Genomic DNA, 27,437 nt, shown 5'->3' with positions numbered 1-27,437 from the left:
AGAGACCTCATTAACACAACTTTTATTACAGTACACTGTTATAATCATTCTATTTTATTATTAGTTATTGTTGTTAATCTTTGACTGTACCTAATTTATAAATTAAACTTTATCATAGGCATGCATCTATAAGAAAAAACATAGTATAATACAGGGTTCGGTACTATTCATGGTTTCAGGCTTTCACCACAGCTTCTGGACCGTATCTCCCACAGATAAGTGGGAATAACTGTACCTCCAATGCACAACTTGGACACCAAGGAAATGTCTTGGAATTACCTACTTTCACACACAGCTGTCTACACTTAACATGACTTGTCTAGTCCACTGTCCTCATTAGCATTACTTTACTATCCCAGAGGACATTTGCTGAGGCTACAGGTACCTTGACTGTTCATCACAAGAATCTCCCAAAAGATCATCACTTCTTCAGTAAGTATCAACACTCTTGGAGCCCCTCACTTTGCTGTTTTCACCAGTCCTAAACTATTATACTGCCATCCTTACTCAATCGTAATCAAGTGCCCTCAGTGAAAGACCCACCTTAAACCACAGCTCCAATTCTCAATAAAATCCCAGCCATGGCAAGGTTGAAGGAGACACAGCCAAGGCTCTGTTGAGATGGTGTTCTTCACTGTGGTAAGCTATAAACTCAGGTCTGTCTGATCAGTTGGGTGGGTTGGTGATACTTCATGAGTCAGTGTTAGACAATCAGAAAGAGATCCAAACTTAGGAGTCAGAAAACTTGTTAGGATTCTGGCTTTAACATCTACTAGCTGTAAAACTGAACAGTGAGTTTCCTTGTTTGTATTTTAATGATAAAAACTTAACTTCCTCACAAGGTTGAAGATTAGATCAAATACTGTATGCATGTAAAAGTACCTTGTAAGCTTTAAAGCTGTATAAAAATATTAGTTATTACTAATATTAAGCAGGACTTAAACTGGCAGTCTACCAGGGCCACCAGAAGCCATGTTAAGTTCTGTGACTACCATACACCCCAAGATCAGATGTAGACTGCTGGGTAACCAGGGGCTACCCACTTCCTACAAAGAATAGCTTGCTCTGGTCAAAATACCATCATAATACCACCCCTTTTTAACATATAAAATCGTCATTACACTTTTTTCAACAATAAAAAAATAAAAATCAAGATCTTGTAACTAATCAACATATAAAACATATAAAATCTTCATTACACTTTTTTCAACAATAAAAATATAAAAATCAGATCATGGTAACGAATTAGCTCTAATATATTTCCAGAATGAATCTTGTAGCAAGGGAATATAAAAATGGAAAGCTGAATTTATTAAACCAATCTGTATTAATTTTTTGAAGAAAAACATGAAGTATTTGAGTAGAAATTAGAAGTTTATTATACTATTGCCAAATAAAATTCAAGTAGACTTTGGAAAACACAACTGTCTAAATAATCCTTATGAATCAGGTATCTATGGAAATAACTAAAATACAAAAATGGATAATCATTTATCTGGATTATTTTTTCCAGACAATTTAGCTTTTTGACACATACATTAAAGGCAATTTCTTGTCTTTTTTAGAAACAAACACTTTCTCTTTTATTTTTTTTTGCGGTACGCGGGCCTCTCACTGCTGTGGCCTCTCCCGTTGCGGAGCGCAGGCTCCAGACGCGCAGGCTCAGCAGCCACGGCTCACGGGTCCAGCCGCTCCGCGGCATGTGGGATCTTCCCGGACCGGGGCACGAACCCGTGTCCCCTGCATCGGCAGGCGGACTCTCAACCACTGCGCCACCAGGGAAGCCCACAAACACTTTCTTGACACTGCAAAATACTCCCAAATCTACCTGGCTTATAGAGCACTTTAAGATAAGAACTTATTTCTTCTCAACTAAAATAATTATTAGGAATGAGCTTCCAAAAATAAAAGAATACTGCACAAAGGGATGAAGAAATAACAAACCACATAGTCATTGAGAGCCAAAGATAAACCTGAGCTTCATGCAACCCAGGGAAAGAAGGACAAAGTGTTCTTTGTAATACTAGAATTGAAGCTCAATAAAATTTTAAGTGAAAAATAAAGAACAAATTTATGATGTTTGGGGTGGCTAAGACATTTCTATGGAATTTTTTTAATCCTAGATTCATTCTGAAGGTGAACTGAAGGCGTCTGCCACGAGGCAGTGGTTAAAAGCACCGGTCCTGGAATTAGACCACAGTCCACCCTACTCTGTGTTCCAGGAGGCTGAGCCATAGGGACTGACTGCATCAATAGGGTCTTTTGCCCTCTGGCTCCAGTGGGATTCAGTCAATGGAAGGCACCAGCAGGATATCCAAGGGCAGAAGGAGAGCAAGGTTGGGTATTTATTGCCCCAGCTCCCTTCCTGCAAAATCTCTCCCAAAATCCACAGATCCTGTCAGGTAGTCCTCTCTATACAGCTTTGGATCCAGGAGCTGTTCCTTCCCCCATCCCCTCAATCCTAGGAGCAGAAATGACCCCCGATGTTGCTAACTTTGTGTTGGTTTCCCTAAACCCTGCCAATACTTTGTAAATGATCCTTTTACTAAACTCTCCTATAATTACCCAACTTGACTGTGTTTCTTGCCAGAACCTTAACTGACACACTTAGGTAAGTTATCTAATGCTTCTGTGCTTCAATGTCTGCATCTGTAAAACCAGTCTAGTAAGAGTATCTGCCTTACAAGACTGTTGCCAGTGCCTGGCTCACAGGAAACTCTCAATTCCTGTTAATTACAAATACATTGCATATCCTATAGTTATTCAAATAGTGTGGATTCTTTTTCCAAGACCAAAAATACCCTTTACTTTGCATAATAATATTTTACAAAATTCCCATGGTCCTTCTCTCCTTAAAAATGAGGTTTTATTGTTACTGATCTCTATAGTCTTACTACCTTGGTAGCCCCTTAAGGTTCCTCTTCTATCTCCTGCTTTAGCAGTAAATAAGCTAGTCTTAATTCAAATACAAGATATCAACAGAAAGCAACACGAAATAAAACAAGGCTCAACATTAAATAATCTCTTAAAGGGACTTTAGAGAGAGAAAAGAAAGAAAACAGATTCTAACAATGCCTAAACATGTTTCCTGGGGGACACATGTCCACCATTTGAAAGGTTTTATTGGCAGTGTGAAAGTTTTATCTGTGAAAAATAATGATCATTACCTTTTCCATGACAACTGTGGTTTGCCTATGATATCCATCATGCTCCTAGGGTTCACAGCTTTTTCACAATTCTCATCCCTTGGTGCAAGATATTAGTAGGTATTGATGCTATTTTAATTGTTTCTCACTAAAGTCCATTGCTACTTGTCACAAAGTCCACATACCCTAAAGATCATTACTGAACTTCGGGGAGCTCTGTATGTGTGAAGCAATTCTGAACTTGCCCTGCAATTTTAACCAAGGTCAGGCAGTGAAAGCCTTGGCAATTTGGTTTCATTAACAGGGTCAATGTCAGTGACACCTTGGATCAAATACGATTTTACAAAGTGGCAGATTTGTACTAAAATGTCTGGAATAAACAAGATAGCATAAAGACATCACAGAGCATGTATTTCGTATGAATAACCAAATAGCTTTTATTTGAGTTATAATTTTCTTTGTTAACTAGAGATCCTCAATCTCATAGGTCAAAATGAATATTTACTTTTGAAGCCTAAAATAGTTTAAGCCCTAGGAACATTACAGTGGGACTCTGTTTCAATCATTCCCAACATTTAAAATAAGCTAAAAATATCACTAGTGGTCTCCTATTCTAGCTCTAGAGAATCAGAGGAAACACATTTTTCTGCATATTCTGCATAGAGTATCTGTAGCCTTCTAGACAGAGTCTGGTCTTCAACATATAGAGACATATAGCTTTTAATATTGCCTATACATCTAAGTGGGTATCTATAAATATATATATTAATTTATTTATGTATCCACTGATATGTATACGTACACGAAAACACACAATGTATTTCAAAAATTCTAAAATGCACATCTTTTCACATGTTAACATCTCTGAAATTGGAATGTATCTTATAATCTAATAATGTGACATTATTATAACATAATATAATTATTATAGTGCAGCATTTTTTTTCAATTTTAGCAGTACATACCTTAATGATACATCTTACAATCAAAGCATCTTAAATTGTATATGTATGTCTGTGTGTGTGTCTTACCCCTACTGTCTTCACTTGTTGTTGTTGTTTTAGCACTTTTATCCTTTATGTGCTTTCTGGGGAAATTTCAACCTTAGAGTCACAGGTCTGTAAATCTGGTAAATAAACCTTACTTACTAGGAGAAAACAAGTGAAGGCAACGATGAAACATGTTGTCAACACTTACTATACAGAAATTAAGCCCTGCATTTGTTGAGCTGATTATAGCATAACCAAACTTCAGGAACAAAGTTCCAAGAGGAAACACGGCCAATGAGCCACACCATCTCCACATCAGAAAATAATGACCCATGAAACTAACTGAAGGTTATCGGGCTCAAACTTCATGGATACATTATCATACTTACAAATGATTAAAATGACTTTCAATGCATGAATGCAAGGAACTAAATTTTCTATAACATTAAGATACACAGGCAGTGCATAGTTTCAAATCCATGCTATTAAAACCACAAGTGCTAAAACTAATTTCATCTTCTCTGTGCTCTATGCTGATAGAGTCAGTCAGTTCCAATCAGTCTCATTAATCTTACTTTCCATTTCCTAGATGTTTAGCCCTTACAATCTGCTGTTTTCCTAATTTTCCCTTCTCTTTTCTCCTCTTTATTTAAGTCAAATTTGGCCTATATTAAAGTTGAAGTCATCGTTTTCAAAATCACTTCATCTTATCATTATTGCCTTGACTTTTCATTTACAGAATCTTTCACCTGGTAAGAAAACTTCATCCAATACATTCAAAAGAAATTCACTGGCAAGACAGCGGTGTGGGAAGACACAGAGTTAGCATCTCCCCACGACTAAGGTGCCTGCCAGCTGCTGGTGGGCGACTCTGATCCCCAAGGAGACGGGAGGAACCCCAGAGTGAACCGGTAGGATGCAGGGGTACTGAGCGGGGAGGAGAAGTGGAGGCAAGACAAGATCAGCGCCCCTGAGGCCAGGGAGATCAGGAAAGGCAGGCGGGAGGGGCCCTCCCAGACCCCGGACCGGAGGAGCAGGAGAGGAGAGGAGGATGTTTGCCCCACCCACTCGAGCCCAGGAAGCCTGCTAGGCTCCCAGGTGAGGTCCCCCTTCCCTCTGAGACCGGGGTGGGGGTCACGCCTGGGCCCCTTCTGTTCCTTGTGCCTAAGCCCCACCTCCCACAGCCCCCAGGGCCTTTTCCAGCCCTGTGGGTCCGGAGCATTGGCCCCACCCACTGCCCAAACCTTGCCCTTGCTTAGGCCCCGCTCTCCACAGTGAAGGCCTTCCCCCTCTTTTATTTTCTTTTTCCCTCCTCCTCTTTCTTACTATTGTGGTACTGATGTACCTTCCAGTTGTTGATTCATATATATTTTTATTTTTATATTCTTTCTAACATATCTGCTAGTTTCCTAGTCTAATTTTATTTTTTACTTTTTTATTGTTCTTTTTTTTTGCCACCCCACGCAGCTTGTGGGGATGTTGACTCACAAGCCTGGGGTCGGGCAGAAGCTCCTGCAGTGGGAGCTCCAGGTCCAAACCACTAGCCTAACAGAGAACCTCAGACCCCAGGGAATATTTATCTGAGTGAGGTCTCACAGAGTTCCTCATCTCAGCACCAAGACCCACCTCTACCCAATAGCCTACAAACTCCAGTGTTGGAAGCCACAGGCCAAACAACCAGCAAAACAGGAACACAATCCCACTCATAAAACAAAACAAAACAAAATGAGACAGCAAAATATTATATCACAGATGAAGGTAAAAACCTACAAGACCAAAAAAATGAAGAGGAAATAAGCCATCTACCTGAAAAAGAATTCAGAGTAATGATAGTAAAGATGATCTAGAATCTCAGAAATAGAATGGAAGCACAGATTGAGAAAATACAAGAAATGTTTAACAAGGGTCTAGAAGAACTAAAGAACAAACAAACAGAGATGAACAACACAATAAGTGAAATGAAAAATACACTAGAAGGAATCAATAACAGAATAACGGAGGCAGAAGAACGAATAAGTGAGCTGGAAGACAAAATGATGGAAATAACTGCCGAGGAGCAGAATAAAGAAAAAAGAATGAAAAGAATTGAAAACAATCTCAGAGACCCTTGGGACAACACTAAATGCACCAACATTTGAATTATAGGGATCCCAGAAAAAGAAAGGGTCTGAGAAAATATTTGAAGAGACTATAGTGGAAAACTTCCCTAACATGGGAAAGGAAATAGTCACCCAAGTCCAGGAAGCACAGAGAGTCCCATACAGGATAAACCCTAGGAAAAACACACCAAGACACATATTAATCAAACTACCAAAAATTAAATACAAAGAAAAAATATTAAAAGCAGCAAGAGAAAAACAAAAAATAACATACAAATGAATCCCCATAATGTTATCAGCGGATTTTTCAGTGGAAACTCTGCAGGCCAGAAGGGAGTGGCAGGACATACTTAAAGTGATGAAAGACAAAAACCTACAACCAAGATTACTCTACCCAGCAAGCATCTCATTCAGATTCAATGGAGAAGTCAAAAGCTTTACAGATAAGCAAAAGCTAAGAGAATTCAGCACCACCAAACCAGCTTTACAACAAATGTAAAAGAAACTTCTCTAGGTGGGAAACACAAGAGAAGAAAAAGACCCACAAAAACAAACCCAAAACAACTAAGAAAATGGTAACAGGAACATACATATCGATAATAACCTTGAATGTAAATGGATTAAATGCCCCAACCAAAAGACACAGACTGGCTAAATGGATACAAAAACAAGACCAATATATATGACTGAAAGCGAAGGGATGGAAAAAGGTATTCCATGCAAATGGAAATCAAAAGAAAGCTGGAGTAACAATACTCATATCACATAAAATAGTCTTTAAAATAAAGACTGTTACAAGAGATAAGGAGGGACACTACATAATGATCAAAGGATCCAAGAAGAAGATATAACAATTATAAATATTTATGCACCGAACATAGGAGCACCTCAATACATAAGGCAAATGCTAACAACCATGAAAGGAGAAATTGACAGTAACACAATAATAGTAGGGGACTTCAACACCCCACTTACACCAAACAGATCATCCAAACAGAAAATAAATAAGGAAACACAAGCTTTAAATGACACAATAGACCAGATAGATATAATTGGTATTTATAAAACATTCCACCCAAAAGTGGCAGAATGCACTTTCTTCTCAAGTGCACATGGAACATTCTCTGGGACAGATCACATCTTGGGTCACCAATCAAGCCTCAGAAAATTTATGAAAATTGAAATCATATCAAGTATCTTTTCTGACCACAACACCATGAGATTGGAAATCAATTACAGGAAAAAACTATAAAAAACACAAATTCGGGCTTCCCTGGTGGCACAGTGGTTGAGAGTCCACCTGCTGATGCAGGGGATGCGGGTTTGTGCCCCGGTCCGGGAGGATCCCACGTTCCATGGAGCAGCTGGGCCCATGGGCTATGGCCGTTGAGCCTGCGCGTCCGGAGCCTGTGTTCTGCAACGGGAGAGGCCACAGCAGTGAGAGGCTCACGTACCGCAAAAAAAAAAACAAAAGAAACACAAATGCATGGAGGCTAAACAGTGAGCTACATAACCAAATAACCTAAATAACCTAAAAAAGCTAAATAACCAAGAAATCACTGAAGAAATCAAAAAAAAAATTTAAAAAATACATAGAAACAAATGACAATGAAAACACAATGGCCCAAAACCTAGGGGATGCAACAAAAGCAGTTCTAAGAGGGAAGTTTATAGCAATTCAATCTCACCTCAAGAAACAAGAAAAATCTCAAATAAACAATCTAACCCTACCATTAAAACAACTAGAGAAAGACCAAAGAAAACTCAAAGTCAGTAGAGGGAAAGAAATCATAAAGATCAGAGCAGAAATAAATGAAATAGAAACAAAGAAAACAATAGCAAAGATCAATAAAACTAAAAGCTGGTTCTTTGAGAAGATAAACAAAATTGATAAACCCGTAACCAGATTCATCAAGAAAAAAAGGGAGAGGAAGCAAATCAATAAAATAAGAAATGAAAAAGGAGAAATCACAACTGACAGTGCAGAAATACAAAGGATTATAAGAAAACACTACAAACAACTATATGCCAATAAAATGGACAACCACAAAGAAATGGACAAATTCTTGGAAAGGTACAATTTTCCAAGACTGAACCAGGAAGAATTAGAAAATATAAAAGACCTATCACAAGTAATGAAATTGAAACCGTAATTAAAATCTTCCAACAAACAAAAGTCCAGGACCAGATGGCTTCACAGTGAATTCTATCAAACATTTAGAGAAGAGCTAACACCCATCCTTCTCAAACTCTTCCAAAAAATTGCAGAAGAAGGAACATTCCCAAACTCATTCTATGAGGTCACCATCACCCTGATACCAAAACCAGACAAATATACTACAAAAAAATAAAATTACAGACCAATATCACTGATGAACATAGATGCAAAAATCCTGAACAAAATACTAGCAAACAGAATCCAACAGCACATTAAAAGGATCATACACCATGACCAAGTGGGGTTTATCCCAGGAATGCAAGGATTCTTCAATATAAGCAAATCAATCAATGTGATAAACCATATTAACAAATTGAAGGAGAAAAACCATATGATCATCTCAATAGATACAGAAAAAGGTTTCAACAAAATTCAACACCAATTTATGATAAAAACCGTCCAGAAAGTAGGCATAGAGGGAACTTTCCTCTACATAATAAAGGCCATATATGACAAACCCACAGCCAACATCATTCAACATCAGGTGAAAAACTGAAACCATTTCCTCTAAGATCAGGAACAAGACAAGGTTGTCCACTCTCACCACTATCATTCAACACAATTTTGGAAGTTTTAGCCACAGCAATCAGAGAAGAAAAAGAAATAAAAGGAATACAAATTGGAGAAGAGGAAGTAAAACTGTCACTATTTGCCTATGACATGATACTATACATATAAAATCCTAAAGATGTCACCAGAAAACTACTAGAACAAATCAATGAATTTGTTAAGGTTGCAGGATACAAAATTAATGCACAGAAATCTCTGGCATTCCTATATACCAACTACAAAAAATCAGAAAGAGAAATTAAGGAAACACTCCCATTTACCATTGCAAAAAAAAGAATAAAATACCTAGGAATAAACCTGCCTAAGGAGGAGAAAGACTTACACTCAGGAAACTATAAAACACTGATGAAAAAAATCAAAGATGACATAAACAGATGGAGAAATATACCATGTTCTTGGATTGAAGAATCAATATTGTGAAAATGACTATACTACCCAAAGCAATCTACAGATTCAGTGCAATGCCTATCAAACTACCAATGGCATTCTTCACAGAATTAGAACAAAAAAATCTTACAATTCATATGGAAACACAAAAGACCCCAAATAGCTAAAGCAATCTTGAGAAAGAAAAACAGAGTTGGAGGAATCAGGCTCTGCGATTTCAAACTATACCACAAAGCTACAATAATCAAGACAGTATGGTACTGGTACAAAAACAGAAATATAGATCAATGGTACAGGATAGAATGCCCAGAGATAAACCCACGCACATATGGGCACCTAATTTACAACAAAGGTGTCAAGAACATACAATGGAGAAAATACAGTCTAGTCTCTTCAATAAGTGCTGCTGGGAAAACTGGACAGCTACATGTAAAAGGATGAAATTAGGATACTCCCTCACACCATACACAAGAATAAACTCCAAATGGATTAAAGACTTAAATGTAAGACCTGACACTATAAAACTTTTAGAGGAAAACATAGGAAAAACACTCTTTGACAAAAACCACAGCAAGATCTTTTTTGACCCACCTCCCAGAGTAACAGAAATAAAAACAAAAATAAACAAATGGGACTTAATGAAACTTAAAAGCTTTTTCACAACAAAGGAAACCATAAACAAGATAAAAAGACAACCCTCAGAATGGGAGAAAATATTTGCAAATGGAACAACAGACAAAGGACTAATCTCCAAAATATACAAACAGCTCATGGAACTCAATATCAAAAAACAAACAATCCAGTTAAAAAATAGGTGGAAGACCTAAATAGACATTTCACCAAGGAAGACATACAGATGGCCAAGAAGCACATGAAAAGATGCTCAACATTACTAATTATTAGAGAAATGCAAATCAAAACTACAATGAGGTATCACCTCACAATGATCAGAATGGCCATCATCAAAAAATTTAGAAAACAGTAAAAGCTAGAAAGGCTGTGGTGAAAAGGGAACCCTCCTACACTGTTGGTGGGAATGTAAATTGATAAAACCACTACAGAAAACAGTATGGAAGTTCCTTAAAAAACGAAAAATAGAACTACCATATGACCCAGCAATCCCACTACTGGGCATATACCCTGACAAAACCATAATTCAAAAAGAGACATGCACCACAATGTTCACTGCAGCACTATTTACAATAGCCAGGACGTGGAACCAACCTAAATGTTCATCAACAGATGAATGGATAAAGATGTGGTACATATATACAAAGGAATATTACTCAGCCATAAAAAGAAACGAAATTGAGTTATTTGTAGTGAGGTGGATGGACCTAGAGTCTGTCATACAGAGTGAAGTAAGTCAGAAAGAGAAAAACAAATACCACATGCTAACACATATATATGGAATCTGAAAAAGAAAATGGTACTGATGAACCTAGTTTCAGGGCAGGAATAAAGAGGTAGACATAGAGAATGGACTTGATGACATGGGGTGGGAGGGCAAAGTGTGAGTAGCATCCACATATATACACTACCAAATGTAAAATAGTTGGCTGGTGGAAAGCAGAAGCATAGCACAGGGAGATGGGTTCGGTGCTTTGCGATGACCTAGAGGGGTGGGATAGGGAGGGTGGGAGGGAGGCTCAAGAGGGAGGGGATATGGGGACATATGTATGCATATGGCTGATTTGCTTTGTTGTGCAACAGAAATTAACACAGTATTGTGAAGCAATTATACTCCAATACACATCTATTAAAAAAAAAAGAAAAGAAAAAGAAATTCACTAGGTGCCCTCTCTATGAGAGACCAAAGGTAAAAAGGTGAATGAGACAGTCTTGTCTTTGCTTCTCAAAATATGGTCCACTGACTGGGAGCATCGGTGTCTCCTGGAAACTTGTTAGAAATGCAGAACCTCAGACCCCACCCAGATCCACCGTATTAGTCAGAGTTCTCCAGAGAAACAGAACTAATAGGAGATTGATAAATATATATAGACACACACATGCCCACAAAGAGACTTATTATAAGGAATTGGCTCACACAGTTATGGAGGCTGACAAGTCCCAAGATCTATAGAGTGAGTTGGCAAGCTGGAGACACAGGAGAGCCAATGGTGTTGTTCCAGTCCAAGGATGGCAGGCTTGAGACCCAGGAAGGGCTGATGTTTCAATCTGAGTCCAAAGGCAGGAAGATGCCAATGTCCAATTTCAAAGGCAATCAGGCAGGAGGAATTCTCTCTTACTTGGGGAAGAGTCAACCTTTTTGTTCTATTCTGGGCTTCAACGGATTGGATGAGGCCCATCCACATGGGGGAGGGCAATCTGCTTTACTCCGTCTACCAATTTAAATATTAATCTCATACAAAAACACCCTCATAGACACACCCAGAAATAGTGTTTGACCATATATCTGCGCACCCAGCCAAGGTGACACCTAAAATTAACCATCACACCTACTGAATCAGAAACTGCATTTTAACAAGATTCTCCAGATGATTCACAGGCACACTGAAGTTTGAGAAGCACTAGTCTAGTCTATGCACACAAGGATCTCACAGAAACATGAACATATAACTACAATACGGCACAGCTCCAATTGCAATCCAGTCAGTCCAAGATAGAGTGGTGACTGCCATAGAAAGCAGTGAACAACCTCTTGAACAGGTCAGGAAAGACCTCACAGAAACCTTCACAGAAGAGGGGTCCCTTGACTAGGCATTAAAGGTGAATAGGAGTTTCCCATGCATGGCCTCTGCAGTCAGACTGCCTGGATTTGAAGCAATAACTCTGCCACTTACTAGTTATGTGACCTGAGGTGAATAATTTAACCTCACTCTGCCTCAATTTCCCTATCTATAAAATAGGGAAAATGATAATACCTACTCAAAAGGTCATTGTGATAATTACATAAGCTAATATATGCAAAGTTAAAACAATGCCTAACACTTACAATGCACTATAAAACATAAACTATCATCATCATCATGTTTTTAGATCTTCTAATCCACAAAGTAGCTAGTGTTTGTAGTTCATTTTAGTTAATATTAGATTTGCCTCTATGCCATTAACAATGGCATCACGCTTCATACATAAGCTTCCTGGATTCTCCGGACACTAAGGTGAAATAACCAAATATAAAGGCAAAGGTCCTTAGAAATCCTAGGCTAAACCACAACAAGGACCCTCAATAATCATAAGAAATGACATTTATTGTGTGCTTACTTCAAGCCAGAAACCACCATAAGCACTAAGCTATACTAATTCATTTAATCCTCATAACAGCCATTTGAGGTAGGCAGTGTTGTTATCCCTCCTTTGCAGATGAAGAGACAGAGACACAGAAAGGTTAAGCAATTTACCCAAGTTCACAGAGATAGTAAGCAACAGAGGCAGTATTTACACCCAGGCGTGCTGGCTCCATAGCCTACACACTTCTACACACTTAACCACTAGGTCACACTGTCTCTCAACAGGCTAAAATTTCAGGAGAATTTAGGAAGATGATTTATAAATCTGGGAAGTGCCAATTTTTTAATCATACGTCTGTAGATCTGACAAGCACAGAAGATGTAGACTAGTCTTCTCTTTCCACTGTAGGTTCAAAATGACAAAGGATTTCAAAGACTCAATAAATATAGGGTAGCAAGATCAGAGGTCTACCCAAGGGAATCTATTTCCTATAATAGGGTAACGCTAGTAGGTATACCAAATAGACGTACAGAAGTACAAAATCTCAAACACAATAAAAATTTATTTCTTGTTCAGGTAAGAATAAAAGGTAGATGTTCCCAGCTGACAGGTGGCGCTGCTCCTCACAATTGTTCCATCCTGTGGCTCCACCGTGCCCAGGTGGAGTCATCTGCATCCAGCCAGTAGAGCAGGAAAGAAGGAACATGGAGGAAGCATCCCCGCTTCTCAAACGTTAAGGCCAGGAAGTGTCACACATCATCGCCATTCACATTCTATTAGTGAGAAATAGCTACATGGCCATGCTTAGGTGCAAAAAGGGCTGGGACATAAACAGAAATGAAATTGAGTTATTTGTAATGAGGTGGATGGACCCAGAGTCTGTCATACAGAGTGAAGTCAGAAAGAGAAAAACAAAAACTGTATGTTGACACATATATATGGAATCTAAAAAAAAAAAAGAAAAAAATAGTCATAAATAACCTAGGGGTAAGATGGGAATAAAGACGCAGACCTACTAGAGAATGGACTTGAGGTACGGGGAGGGGGAAGGGTAAGCTGGGACAAAGTGAGAGAGAGGCATGGACATATATACACTACCAAACGTAAAAAAGACAGCTAGTGGGAAGCAGCCACATAGCACAGGGAGATCAGCTTGGTGCTCTGTGACCACCTAGAGGGGTGGGATAGGGAGGGTGGGAGGGAGGGAGACGTAAGAGGGAGGAGATACGGGAACATATGTATATGTATAACTGATTCACTTTGTTATAAAGCAGAAACTAACACACCATTGTAAAGCAATTATACTCCAATAAAGATGTTAAAAAAAAAAAAAGGGCTGGGAAATTTCACCTCAGCTGGATAGCTACTTAGCAGGGACAACTACATACTATAGAAAGAGAAGCATGAATTTGGGGGTACAGCTAGCCCCCTCTGCCACATTCTTCCCATGGGGATCAGGTGGGCTCTCCATCACTCAGGGATGCATGGTAGTCTGTGCCTGTGGGAGATGCTCCCTGCGGAATCTGATAGAAAAACAACAGACCCCGTTTCTACAGCATATCTTAGTCACTGATGATTACGAGGACAATGCTGTTTGAAAGTACTAGATACATAGATAAACCAGTCTCCTAAACCTGACTGTAAAGCCAAAATTGAGGCTCTTGTAATCCTCACCCATCTCCTAGTATTAAAAAAAAAAAAAAAATCTGTGCAGTCAATGCTTTGTGCTTACTTAATACCTGCTGATTAAGATAGCTGATGAAAAATATTTCTGGCATCAGCACACAAATATTCTCAGTCATTTTAGATGAAGAAAATGATCAGAAAGGTTAAACTCCCAAGTAAGTGATTAATATGCAGTAAACTGGGACTTCCCTGGTGGTCCAGTGGTTAAGACTCTGTACTCCCAATGCAGGGGGCCCAGGTTCGAACCCTGGTCAGGGAACTAGATCCCGCACGCCACAACTAAAAGATCCCACATGTTGCAACTAAAGATCCCACATGCCGCAGTGAAGATTCTGCATGCCATAACGAAGACCCAGCACAGCCAAATAAATAAATAAATATTTTATAAAAAATACAGTAAACTGAATGAATGGCGTGAATTTCAGTTCCTTAAAACCAGCACTTCTCTAAACTGAGTTACCACTGACTCTCAGAATAGCAAAAAAAAGGGTCTGTTGTATTCAGTGCCAGCGTACGTCCTTATAAATATTTCCCAAATTATAATTCTAATAGTAACTATGGCTAAATGTGTGGCCAGCACAGAGAAAACATAATTTTAAAGGTCTCTGATCTAGACAATCTATTTCAAGAAAACACAAAATAAAAATGCAACTTCAGTCATGCATTTTGTCCCTTCTAGGGAAGCTCATTACCATATTATAACAACATATCCAGGCAGATCTGAGGAAGCCTAGGAAATACTTTTCTTGCCTACTAGGTTGTTTTGCAAAGTTAGATTTTTTTTTAACATCTTTATTGGAGTATAATTGCTTTACAATGGTGTGTTAGTTTCTGCTTCACAACAAAATGAATCAGTTATATATATACATATGTTCCCATATCTCTTCCCGCTTGCATCTCCCTCCCTCCCACCCTCCGTATACCACCCCTCCAGGCGGTCACAAAGCACAGAGCTGATCTACCTGTGCTATGCGGCTGCTTCCCACTAGCTATCTACCTTACGTTGGGTAGTGTATATATGTCCATGCCTCTCTCTCGCTTTGTCACAGCTTACCCTTCCCCCTCCCCATATCCTCAAGTCCATTCTCTAGTAAGTGTGTGTCTTTATTCCTGTTTTACCGCTAGGTTCTTCATGACATTATTTTTTTTCTTAAATTCCATATATATGTGTTAGCATACAGTATTTGTCTCTCTCTTTCTGACTTACTTCACTCTGTATGACAGACTCTGGGTCTATCCACCTCATTACAAATAGCTCAATTTCATTTCTTTTTATGGCTGAGTAATATTCCATTGTATATATGTGCCACATCTTCTTTATCCATTCATCCGATGATGGACACTTAGGCTGTTTCCATCTCCAGGCTACTGTAAATAGAGCTGCAATGAACAGTTTGGTACATGACTCTTCTTTTTTTTTTTTTTTAAAGTGGTTTTCTTTTTTTTTTTTTTTTTAATATTTATTTATTTATTTTTGGCTGTGTTGGGTCTTCGTTTCTGTGCGAGGGCTTTGTCTAGTTGCGGCGAGCGGGGGCCACTCTTCATCACGGTGCGCGGGCCTCTCACTATCGCGGCCTCTCTAGTTGCCGAGCACGGGCTCCAGACGCGCAGGCTCAGTAGTTGTGGCTCACGGGCCTAGCTGCTCCGCGGCATGTGGGATCTTCCCAGACCAAGGCTCGAACCCGTGTCCCCTGCATTAGCAGGCAGATTCTCAACCACTGCACCACCAGGGAAGCCCCCATGACTCTTTTTGAATTATGGTTTTCTCAGGGTATATGCCCAGTAGTGGGATTGCTGGGTCATATGGTAGTTCTATTTGTAGTTTTTTAAGGAACCTCCATACTGTTCTCCACAGTGGCTGTATCAATTTACATTCCCACCAACAGTGCAAGAGGGTTCCCTTTTTTCCACACCCTCTCCAGCATTTATTGTTTCTAGATTTTTTGATGATGGCCATTCTGACTGGTGTGAGATATCTCATTGTAGTTTTGATTTGCATTTCTCTAATGATTAGTGATGTTGAGCATTCTTTCATGTGTTTGTTGGCAGTCTGTATATCTTCTTTGGAGAAATGTCTATTTAGGTCTTCTGCCCATTTTTGAACTGGGTTGTTGGTTTTTTTGTTATTGAGCTGCATGAGCTGCTTATAAGTTTTGGAGATTAATCCTTTGTCAGTTGCTTCATTTGCAAATACTTTCTCCCATTCTGAGGGTTGTCTTTTGGTCTTGTTTATGGTTTCCTTTGCTATGCAAAAGCTTTGAAGTTTCATTAGGTCCCATTTGTTTATTTTTGTTTTTATTTCCATTTCTCTAGGAGGTGGGTCAAAAAGGACCTTGCTGTGATTTATGTCATAGAGTGTCCTGCCTACGTTTTCCTCTAAGAGTTTGATAGTTTCTGGGCTTACATTTAGGTCTTTAATCCATTTTGAGCTTACTTTTGTGTATGGTGTTAGGGAGTGATCTAATCTCATACTTTTACATGTAGCTGTCCAGTTTTCCCAGCACCAGCAAAGTTAGATTTAAATGTCAAGTTTGTCAAGCCTAGAGCCTTCTCCATCTTATTTATATCATTAAATAATAAAATTAGAGCTGCATTAAACATTTCAAGCTTCAGGTTGGTAGAAACTATATTAACTTCAATCAAATCAAAATTTTGCTGAACAAATGCATATATTCCAGAAGAGAAACTATTCCAGAAAAGAAAGAGTGGATAGTCCACCTTTTTTTTCTTTTAAATTACATATTCATATCATGAATCCAAAGTTCTGCACTAAGTGAGAAACCAAAAACCAGGGACTTGACAAGGAGGATCCTCAATGACTGTGAAGTCTCCGTACCAGCCCTGGACTGTCTATATTCACATGGGAAAGAAGGATGCCTCCAACCAAGAGTCTCCAACCAAGAGCCCACCAAGGCTGAGTGTGGTCCCTATCATGGCAGACGCTCCTGTTCTATAGACCCCAGACCCACTCTGCTTCCTGCCCTTCCGCAGCCTGGGTCTCAAGCCTCCACAGGTTCTGTGAGCAGCCCAGCACCTTCCAAATAGTCCTCTTCTGCTTCAATTGGTGAGAGCTAGTTTCTGCTCCTTGCAGACAAAGACCACTAACAGATATACCCATGCTTACGTCTGAGGACACTGAGGCTCGGAATGATTCTATAAATTGGCAAATGTTACACAATTGGTTGGTAGAACAGCAAAGGAAGGACGCCTAGTCCAGTGTTCTTCCTGCTCTCCTGGGTGGAGTCCTGTTAAGGATTCTCACTCAGAGACTGATTTCTGACTGTCAGATGGACTCGAACTAATCTGGCATGTTTCCTCAGAGGCGATGTTCTCACTTCATCCCTTTGCCCTCATCGCCTGCATCTCACAAAGGAGCCTGGACACTGCACTGTGGAAGCATGCAGCGCCCCCACCTTATGGCTCCCTTGATCGCAGACATGATTCCTCAAAGCCCCATTCTGTGAGACCCACAAAGCAGGAAGTTTGTCTTTGGTTTTGATTTGGGCTGAATATTCATACCGTCTAGGGTAATCGGGAGGATACGGCTGAACATGATTAGAACAATCTTTTCTTTACAGGTGTTCAGCCATGACTGAGAATTATGCTTCTAAATTTGTGTACTGGAAATGTCACAAATAAGTCCCACCAAGTGGCTCTTCCTGAGCAAGAATATTGCCAACCCCCTTCTCCCCTCACAACAGAGAGGGCCCAGTATCGTGGAGCAGAGGCTTTGCAGCAGGGCCATGACCAGAAATGCAGTTGACTGAGAGAGCCCATTCAACAAAGGGGCATTGTCTAAAGGGAAGAAAAAGGCCAGTTCGTTTCAGACATCTCAGTCCTCCTCTCCCCAGTATGCCTTGCACCAAATAGAAACTAATACTGTTTAGAATTTCCTGTTTAGTAAGCAGACGTAAGAATTAAGAGGTAGTCTAGAAAACAGAGTAACAGAGCAGAAAAACACAAGTGTGCTCCCTCATACATCGGAAAGCAAAGAGTTCGCTTAAAATGAAGAAATGCTGTACCCGAGAGGGGAAGATGTACTTCGAATCTCTAATAGGTAAATGATCTTCCCTAAAGTAAAGCTTCTAACAAAGTTTGATTTGTCTGCCTAGAAAACTGTTTCTCTGCAAAATGAAATTATGAAACTTTGATGAAATTATGAAATCATGATGAGCTAACTCTCTGAAAATCTGCTGTTCTTGGCCTGCATAATTAATAGGTTATACTATAAAGAAACACATCAGCCCTGACCCCAAGTGGAAACAAGGTATTCCCCAGGGGGCTGTTCTTGCCTGAATTTACACTCCTGAACTTGGGGACATTCCAGGAAAGTGGTACTTTTTTTTTCAAACAACAAAAATTTATTATCTCACAATTTCTGTACATTAGAAGTCTAGACACAGCCTAACTTGGTCCTCTGCTCAGGGTCTCACCAGGTCTCAAGGTGTCAGCTGGGGCTGTGGTCTTATCAGGAGCTGGGGTCTTCTTCAAGCTCATTCAGGTCATTAGCAGAATTCACTTCCTTGTGGTTGTAGGACTGAGCCTGGTTTCTTGTTAGCTGTCAGCTAACCTCATCCTCACCCTCAGCTGACCTCATCCTAGAGCACCTGTCTCAGGTCTTAGCCATGTAAGTCTCTCACAACATACCGGATTACTTCTTTAAAGCCAGCAGGAGAATCTCTTTCCCTTTGAATCTCAGTCCCTTCTGAATAACTCTCACCCGATTCAGTCAGGTCCATCCCAGATAATCACCCTTTTGACTCACTCAAAATCAACTGATCTGAGATTATATCTGCAAAATTTCTTCATCTTTGTCAGGTACTGTAACTTCATCATGGGAGTGAAATCGGTCATATACACAGACCTGTCCATACTCAGGGGGAAGAGCATTATAAAGAGTGTGTGCAAAAGGGGGCAATAATCTTGGGGGCCACCTCAGTATTCTGCCATGTCCTTTCAGAAGGAGTTTCTCTTTTCAGCACTGGTTTAGGATCAAAGTGCTGAGCTGACGGTGTATCAGTGAGTGCCATGACTAAATACCTTATGAGTCCATACCTACAATAACCCTGTGGCTACCATCTGCCATTATTACCCGGCAGCCAGTGGGGTAATATTCTTGTTGGTCCAGAAAGCAATCTTTCTCTTTCCATGGAACTACCAGAACATTTGCCTCCCTGAAAACTCAACGTAATCAACTTCTACAGAAAATCTTCCCTGTGAAAAATCAACTTGCCCTCTTACTCTCCTCCTGCTTATTTCATTCTATCCTCCACATTAACCAGCTTTGTGATGTGGGACAAGTCACTTTGCCTCTCTGGGTCTTAGTTCCCTCATTTGTAAAATTCTCAAGAGGTTGTCGTAAGTGATCTTGAATCTGTTGCCCAGATCTATCATTCCATTAGTCTGGGTAACCGGCCTGGGGAATCAGGTAGAATGAAATGTGATTATCGTTTAAGGGGAGATGGTGTAATTGAAGGAATCCAAAAGGAAAAGAAGATTCAGGAAGCGTGGTGATTAAAATGATGCATTTTAAGAATAATCACACACACAAAAATACTATCTAAACAGAAAAGCAGAACCATTTTAAAAGTCACTAAATTGAATGTTAGTATACAAAGTCACTGTCCTGGGACATCATCAAAGTTCAGAATGGACACAACCCAGAGGCACACCACACGACATGGTCCCACAACCATCCCTCTGAGTGGTGGCAGTCACTGAACTCTCCATTTCAAACATCTCCATTCATTATTCTCATTATTCTCCAGTCATCATTCTCCATTCAAACAGCTTGTCTCAAGGTGACTGTCACAGGCATAACAGTCACCTTATGAATTGTACTTCGGACTTTTTCCAGCACTAACCTAGCTTTTAGTCCTGGCTCCCTCATTTCCTTTAGTTCTTCCACCTGTAAAATGGAGATAACCACAGCTATCTTTCTGAGGAGTTAGTATGAAAAGCAAATAAGAGCACATATTTAACAGTACTTGATACGTTGTGAAAAACGTTCTGCGAATTAGTACGTTAATTTCAGTATTGTCATTAGTAATAATAATTTAGAAACACACCCTGATAGAGTTCTGTTGCTTCTCCTTCTGGGTCACTGAAAAGCGACCTATCTTGGATAAGTGCAACATAAAATTCACCAAGAAAGGCAAATGCCTTTTTATGCATAACAAAGCTCCAAGAGACACAGAGATGTGTTCCTTCACCCTCGAGAACTCTGGACCAAAATATGTCCTTTCAAACTTCTTGGAACCCTGAGAGGCTGGACTGAACATGACTAAGGCATTCCATCCCACTTCTCTCTCCTGATACTTTTTTGTTTCCCAACATTAAATTCACATCCCATCTCATTAAGCTCACTCAAACATTATCCCTATGTCATAATTTACTCCTACTTCCCTTATCATAACTTTTACAAAATACACGGACATCACACCTTACTAACTAAACTTATTTCTTCAAAAGGTTTCCTCTTCACCAGAGTTACACATGCCCATTCTCCATGTACATCCTGGGTGTACACGGCAGCACACGTAGCATAGCTCATGATTCAACTGAACTCTAGATTATTTCCATTTCTATTTCAGCTATTCGTTTTGGACTTTAGTTTCATGTGTTTTAGTAGAAAATTCATTCACATAGTACAAAATTCAAAAGGTACCAAAGAGAATAAAAAATAAGAAATTCTCCTTCATCCCATCCCCAAGCCATTGAGCTTCCCACCCAGCTATAGCCAAGATTAGCAGATTCTACTCACAGTGCTGTTACAGTGATATTTTAAAAATTCGATTATGCAGCAAGCATAGAGTATCCACAATGTGCACTGCTTTAGTGATTAACTAATAATAATTGTTCCAAATTATTGAGCACTTACCGTGGGCCAGGCGCTAGGCACTAGGCTAAACATTTTACATGCCTACCTCTCTTAATCGTTATGATAACCCTTTGCATGGGTTCTATTAATGTCCTAATTTAACAATGAGGAAACTGAGAATGATTAAATTATTTGTCTAAATATAGACATTAGGAAAATAGACAAAAGACTTATACAGACACTTCATAAACAAGGATATCCAAATGGCCAATACCTGGGTAAAAATGTATCTATTCACCAGGAAAAAAACCACAAAGAGCTACCAATACACAATCACCAGAACGACAAAAATGAAAAAGACAGAGACTGCAAAACCTTCCAGATCCTCATTAACAGCAGAATGGGTAAATTATGGTATATTCACACAACAGGATGCTATGCAGCAATAAGAATGAAAAATCTACAGCTACATGGAATGATATGGATGAATCTCACAAGTATGACGTTGAGAGAAAGAAGCCAGAGACAAAAAAAAAGTATATCATTCTATTCATAAAAAGAACCAAAACAGGCAAAACTACTCTATGTTGCTAGAAATCAGAATAGTAGTTATCCTTAGGGGAGGTGGCGTGTCAGGAAGGCGACCTGAGGGAGGCTTCTGGGATGCTGATAATGATACAGGTTCTGCTTACACCGGTGTGTTCAGTTCATGAAAATTCATTAAGCCACACAGTGGATAAAATTTACATTTATATTTATGTGTATATAATACTGCAATAACCAGTTTTTAAATTTTTATGTCCTCATGAAGTTAATTTCTAGCAGACCCAAGGATATAGTATTTAACAGAAGTAGATCATGACCAGAGGGTTGAGCAGATGCATCATTGCTTAGCATGGATTTTCCAGGGCCCTGGGACTGCACAGGGAGGATCCTGCTCCTGTGAAGAAGCAGGATTCTGGCTACACTGCTGCCCTCTCACACTCAGGCTTACAGCACCGCTCCACTAGAATTTAACATCCCTCCACTTATAGTTAAAGCAAGTGCTCTCAACCTGGGGCCTTCAGACCCCTAAGGAGCCCTCGGACAGAATTCAGAGTCTGTGAACTTAGATGTGCACTGCTTTAGAGGTTAACTAATAATAATTGTTCCAAATTATTGAGCACTTACCATGGGCCAGGCGCTAGGCACTAGGCTAAACATTATATACTGATTATATTATATAAATACTTTATATTTATATATATTGATCTATTATCACTAAGTTCTACTCAACTCAAATTTAGCATTTTCCTCAACTGTAAAGGTAGGCAATAAAGCACAGTAGTATTAAAAGTACCTAAGACGGGCTTCCCTGGTGGCGCAGTGGTTGAGAGTCCGCCTGGCAATGCAGGGGACACAGGTTCGTGCCCCAGTCCAGGAAGATCCCACATGCCGCGGAGCGGCTGGGCCCATGAGCCATGGCCGCTGAGCCTGCGTGTCCGGAGTCTGTGCTCCGCAACGGGAGAGGCCACAAGCGGCCCGCGTACCACAAAAAAAAAAAAAAAAAAAGTACCTAAGATTTTATCAACAATTAAAACACCAGATATTTTCATATTCATTTCAGCTGTTGCAGATATCTTGAAATATAATTCACACTTATCATGACTTAGAAAGCTTGGTAACTGTTAGTTCTGCCCCTAGATTTTGTAGTCCATGTGTTAATAAACAAGCATTATATATTACTGTATCACAATTTTGTATTTTTAGTATTTTGATAACTGTATTTCAGTATAATTGGTTTCCTTTGTAATGCTCTGTATTCTATTTCTTGCATTTAGAAACATTATTTTGAAAAAGGATCTGTTAGCATTCCAGATTGCCAAAGGGGTTCATAGAAGAAAAGGTATGTTCATATGCTGGCTACGTTCCACTCTCCATCACCACGACCACCTCTCCCCTGCATCCCTGCCCCGCGTGTTCTGCATTCTCCACTCTCCCCTGCCTTGCTCTGTGCCCCACAGGTGTGACCAGCTATGGACTCACCACCCAGGCTTCCTTTACTACTGCCCCTCCCCAACTTGGAGGATATATGAATTTCCCCCTACTCCCTCCCTGCCTCACTAGGCTTCCAGGGGAGATTTAACTTCTTTGCAGCCACAGCTCCATCTCTCTCAAGGCTCCAATAGCTTTATTCCTGAGGCTTGTCCCTTCCTCCTGTCACCAGTCCCTGAGATTTTTACCCCTTCTTGGTTCCTTAATTCACCCACACTGCTGGAAATTCCCTTCATTAAACTTTGCTCAGCTTCTTTTGAGAACAATTTCCATTTCTTGCCATCCTGATAACATTTATAGACCCTAGGCTCACGATTTGTAGGCTAAAGCAAGGCTATGACCCCATTCTCATTGGGGGGCAGAGCACAAAAGTGTGTGTGTGTGTCTGTCTGTCTGCCTGTCTGTACTGCATCCCTGTGTTGGGAGTGGGGAAAGATGCTCAGGGACCCTGAACAATAACACTTTCTCCACCTTCCCATTGCCCTGAAAAACTTTTGGCACCGTCTGAGATGGGAAACCAGACAAGCGATGCTAAGAAAAGGTCATGCCTGAGCTGAATATGTAATATCCAGCAGGAGTTATCCAGGGGAAGTCGGGAGTAAGGGGGACACAATAATCTTAACAGAGGGAGTAGCATTTTCCAAGGCACAAGTGGAGGAGAGCTGCTGCCAGAGGTTCTCCTGCAACTGTCACATGTTAGCAAATAAGTCCAATAAGCAGCACAGACAAGCAGAAGGAAGCCATTCTTTGAAAAGGCAGAAGAACAGGGAGGGTCTGCTGAAAGGAGATCACTGCTGGAGAGGCACAGTTCTAAATTCCTTACACCTGCCAGATACTCTCCTAGGCATCTCTGATTTCCCAAGGCTGAACCGACAGAAAAAAAGAAACCAGATCAAGTCCTGCTTGCAAAGAAGATCATTTCTCCTAAGATATTTCGAAGCACTTGCCCACCCCTCTCATTGCCCAGGACAATGCTGGCTGACAGCTCTCTGATATGGAAGAGTGAACGGAGGAACCTGGCCAGGCAGGGAAGGAAGAAAAGAAGGAAGCCTGCCAGGAGCTCACCTCCATATATCAGTGTGCGTGCAAGATAAATAATCCCAGCCAACCCGGGCAGCTATCAAACCAAAGGGCATGTTGCAGGTAGCAAGATAAATCAGCACTGTCAATGATGTCTTTGTTTGTTCCCGACAGACTCTGTATCTCCCTCTCCTGACAAAGCAGCCCCAGGAACAGGTTTCTAACACGCACTGCTATCTGGAAATGATAGTGCTTTTAGGGAGAGAAAAATGAGCTTGAGTTCCTGGGTCCAGAAGCCAGTAGACCATTGGCTGTGGGGACTACTCACTAAATACAGGTTAGAAGAAAAATCTATTGGAAACAATAGCTACATGCTGTTTTCACCAAAAGTCATTTCTGTCAATCCAGCAAATCTGAATCACCAGCGCTCCTTCAACAGGCTCATACCATGAATCTTATCCACATTGGCCTTTTAGCAATTCCTCCTGACTCTGTCACATGCATTACACTCACTGGCAAACACAGCACGTCAGAAGAGCTCCATGGGGAAAAGTTTATAAGAGAAATTGGCCAGCATTTTTAAAAATTTAAACATAAAAATTGTTTTAGTATCATTCTAGAAATGTCAGAAATAGGCAAATTCTTTATTTCTGGGTAATAATTACAACTATCTATTAGAACTTTGCAAATATGTCCATCAAGCTTTTGTGTAGATAATTTGGGGGAAGGAAACCTCAAATTATCTCTGAACCCGACTCTGCTCACCACCATTTCAGACACTTTAAAATTATTTGGGTAGTGGTTGCCAGGGGCTGGGGGAGGAAGAAATGGAGAGTTGCTATGCAATGGGTATAAAATTACAGTCATGCAAGATGAATAAGTTTCAGAAATTTGTTGTCCAACAATGTACCTACAATTAACAATACTGTACTGTACACACAAAAATTTGTTAAGAGGGGTGGATCTCATGTTAAGTGTTCTTACCACGATACGAAAAAAAAAAAAATCATTTGGAGATTCTGATTGTTCCTGAAGCAATGTAGAGCAGAAGTGACGTCCAGACCTAGATTTGGGCACACAGGAGCAAGCTTTGGCAGGAATCACTTTCTGGGAATGAACAAAGAGTCTGGCTGAATACTCAAAACGCTGAGCTAGAATTTCCCCCATTTATATAGCCAGTCTCCTCTCTCTCTCTACTTATTCCTCCTTTTCACACAAACAACAGCAGGAGTCAGAAAAGGTTAAGAAGAGCCTTTTCCTCTTTAAACGCAACAGGAAGTAGGTTACTGTATTATCACAAAGTATCTATCTGTTTTGGTAGAGGAAACCTCCTTACCCTGTATAAAGATAGCTTCTAGGAGTCCAGGTATAACTATGCCTTTCCTGCCTTGAATGACCAAGTCTCTGATCATCTATTTTGCTCATCCACAAGGGTTAGCATGGTGATGGGATTAAGAAAATGGGCCCTGCAGCCGGGCTGCTTGGATTTGGATCCTGGCTCTACCTACCACTTACTACATGCCCTTGGGTAAGTTATTTAACTCCTTTGTGCCTTGGTTTCCCATCTGTAAAATGGGAATAATAGTTTTGCTATGAGGATGAATTTATAAAGCACATAGAATACCCAACTCATATTAAGTGCTAATAAGTATTTGTCGAATAAACAAATAAAAAATAGATCTAGCTACCCCTTTTCCTATGTCCAGCTCTATTATTGTGTTGCCAGCATCTCTCATTCTGGAGTGTTTCTCTGTGGTTGGCTATGCCCATCTTTGCCACTTTCTGTCCTCTCTGATGATGAGGACTCTGGGGGATACAGATCCTCAAACAAACATTTCTTTACTTCATGACTAATGCCTACTCGTCCTTCAAGTCTCCTCTTACATAGCTCTTCCTCCTGGAGTCTTCTCTGAGGAATTAAGTCTCCCTCTTACATGCCCCATAGCACAGTGTTTTTTCTCCACTCATTCATTCATTGAATCAAGAGAAAATTATCATGTAAGGCCCTGTGCTGGGTATTGGGAGCTTACATTCTAGAGAGAAACACATAGAAGGCCTGGAAAACTTTTTGATGAATGGATGAATATACAATGGATGAATATACAAATGACTCACTCATGTATCTGATCCTTACCATTTTCTCCCCATGGGAACAGACAAGAAACTGTCCAGATTACTCAACAATTCTCTGACATCAGCCTATGACAAAGGGATTTGAGGGGGTTAGCCCCATCCCTCTCAGGACCCAGCTGACATGGTGTCCCCTTCAAGGTGCTGCATTTCTGCAGCCAGTGCAACTGTGCAGCACACAGCAGCAGCCTTGACTGTTGCTGGACCCATTCGGGGCTCTTCAGGATTCATGCAAGTGGACTGTTAGAAAGACTGAGACACTGGGAGTTACAGTGGATGGAGCCGTGCCCAGAGAAGAGGAAAGGCAAGAGTGAAGTTAAAACCAGGCCAAAAGTGAAACTAAACTAAGTTTTGCAAAACTAAAGTTTCACTCTGTAAAGAAACATTCTCCCATGTTACCCTTTCGCTACAATCAACCTGAACAACTCGGCAAATTTTCATTCATTACCTACAACACACACATGGGCACTGTGGTACTCTGAGTCTTCCTCATAGATGGCAGAGCTACCAGCTCTGAATTTACCTCCATCTTCAAATGATCCTTTTCAAGTTACTCAGCATAAGCCCTAAAGATTACTCAATATAGCCATCATCCAATTCTTTAATGAGATACAGGATATAGACAGTGAATTTATAGATTTGAGAAATTGCAAGACAAGAAATTTCACACGTAAAAGAAACAACTTTTTTACGAATTAAAACTCTTTGTAAAGCAAGGAGAATGAAAGCAGATCCCGGAAACTACAAGCAAAGGAACTGAGGTTGTCATTATGCCAAAGCCAGAATTTGGGGAAAGCATGGTAATCAGCAGAGACGGACAAATGCAGGTCAGGGGAGAGTGGCAGGCTGGTATTATGGAGAAAGCATTGGGTTTTAAGTCAGAAAACATGGATTTGAGTCCTGATTTGCCTTTTATCAGCTGAATGACTTTGGGAATCACTTATTCTCTCTAGCCTCAGTTTCCACATACATCAAATGGCAATAATCTTTGTTTCTGCTTTAGGTAGCTCATGGGCTTGACGCTAGCTAAGATCAAGTCGGTAATCGGTACGTAAACTCCCAGCAGAGGGCCTGATGTACAATGAGGCTCAATAAATATTCTTTTTTTTTACATTTTTTAATTAGAACGAAATAAATCTCTAA

The 27,437-nt window shown here is 40.1% G+C and overlaps 1 protein-coding gene and 1 non-coding gene across 2 annotated transcripts in view; one reads left to right on the top strand and one right to left on the bottom strand.

Annotated features, from left to right (window-relative positions):
* RASGEF1B (RasGEF domain family member 1B) overlaps window positions 1-27,437 on the bottom strand; it is a 577,487-nt gene that overhangs the window by 477,713 nt on the left and 72,337 nt on the right. The gene's annotated exons all lie outside the window — the stretch shown is intronic.
* TRNAG-CCC (transfer RNA glycine (anticodon CCC)) lies at window positions 14,477-14,549 on the top strand. Its single transcript has one exon. It is a non-coding gene; the product is annotated as a tRNA-Gly (tRNA).

Source organism: Delphinus delphis, chromosome 5 (genome assembly GCF_949987515.2).
Source record: "Delphinus delphis chromosome 5, mDelDel1.2, whole genome shotgun sequence".
NCBI classification, from domain to species: domain Eukaryota; kingdom Metazoa; phylum Chordata; class Mammalia; order Artiodactyla; family Delphinidae; genus Delphinus; species Delphinus delphis.
Note: the sequence above shows the minus strand (reverse complement) of the source record. Positions and strands in the feature narration are given on the sequence as shown.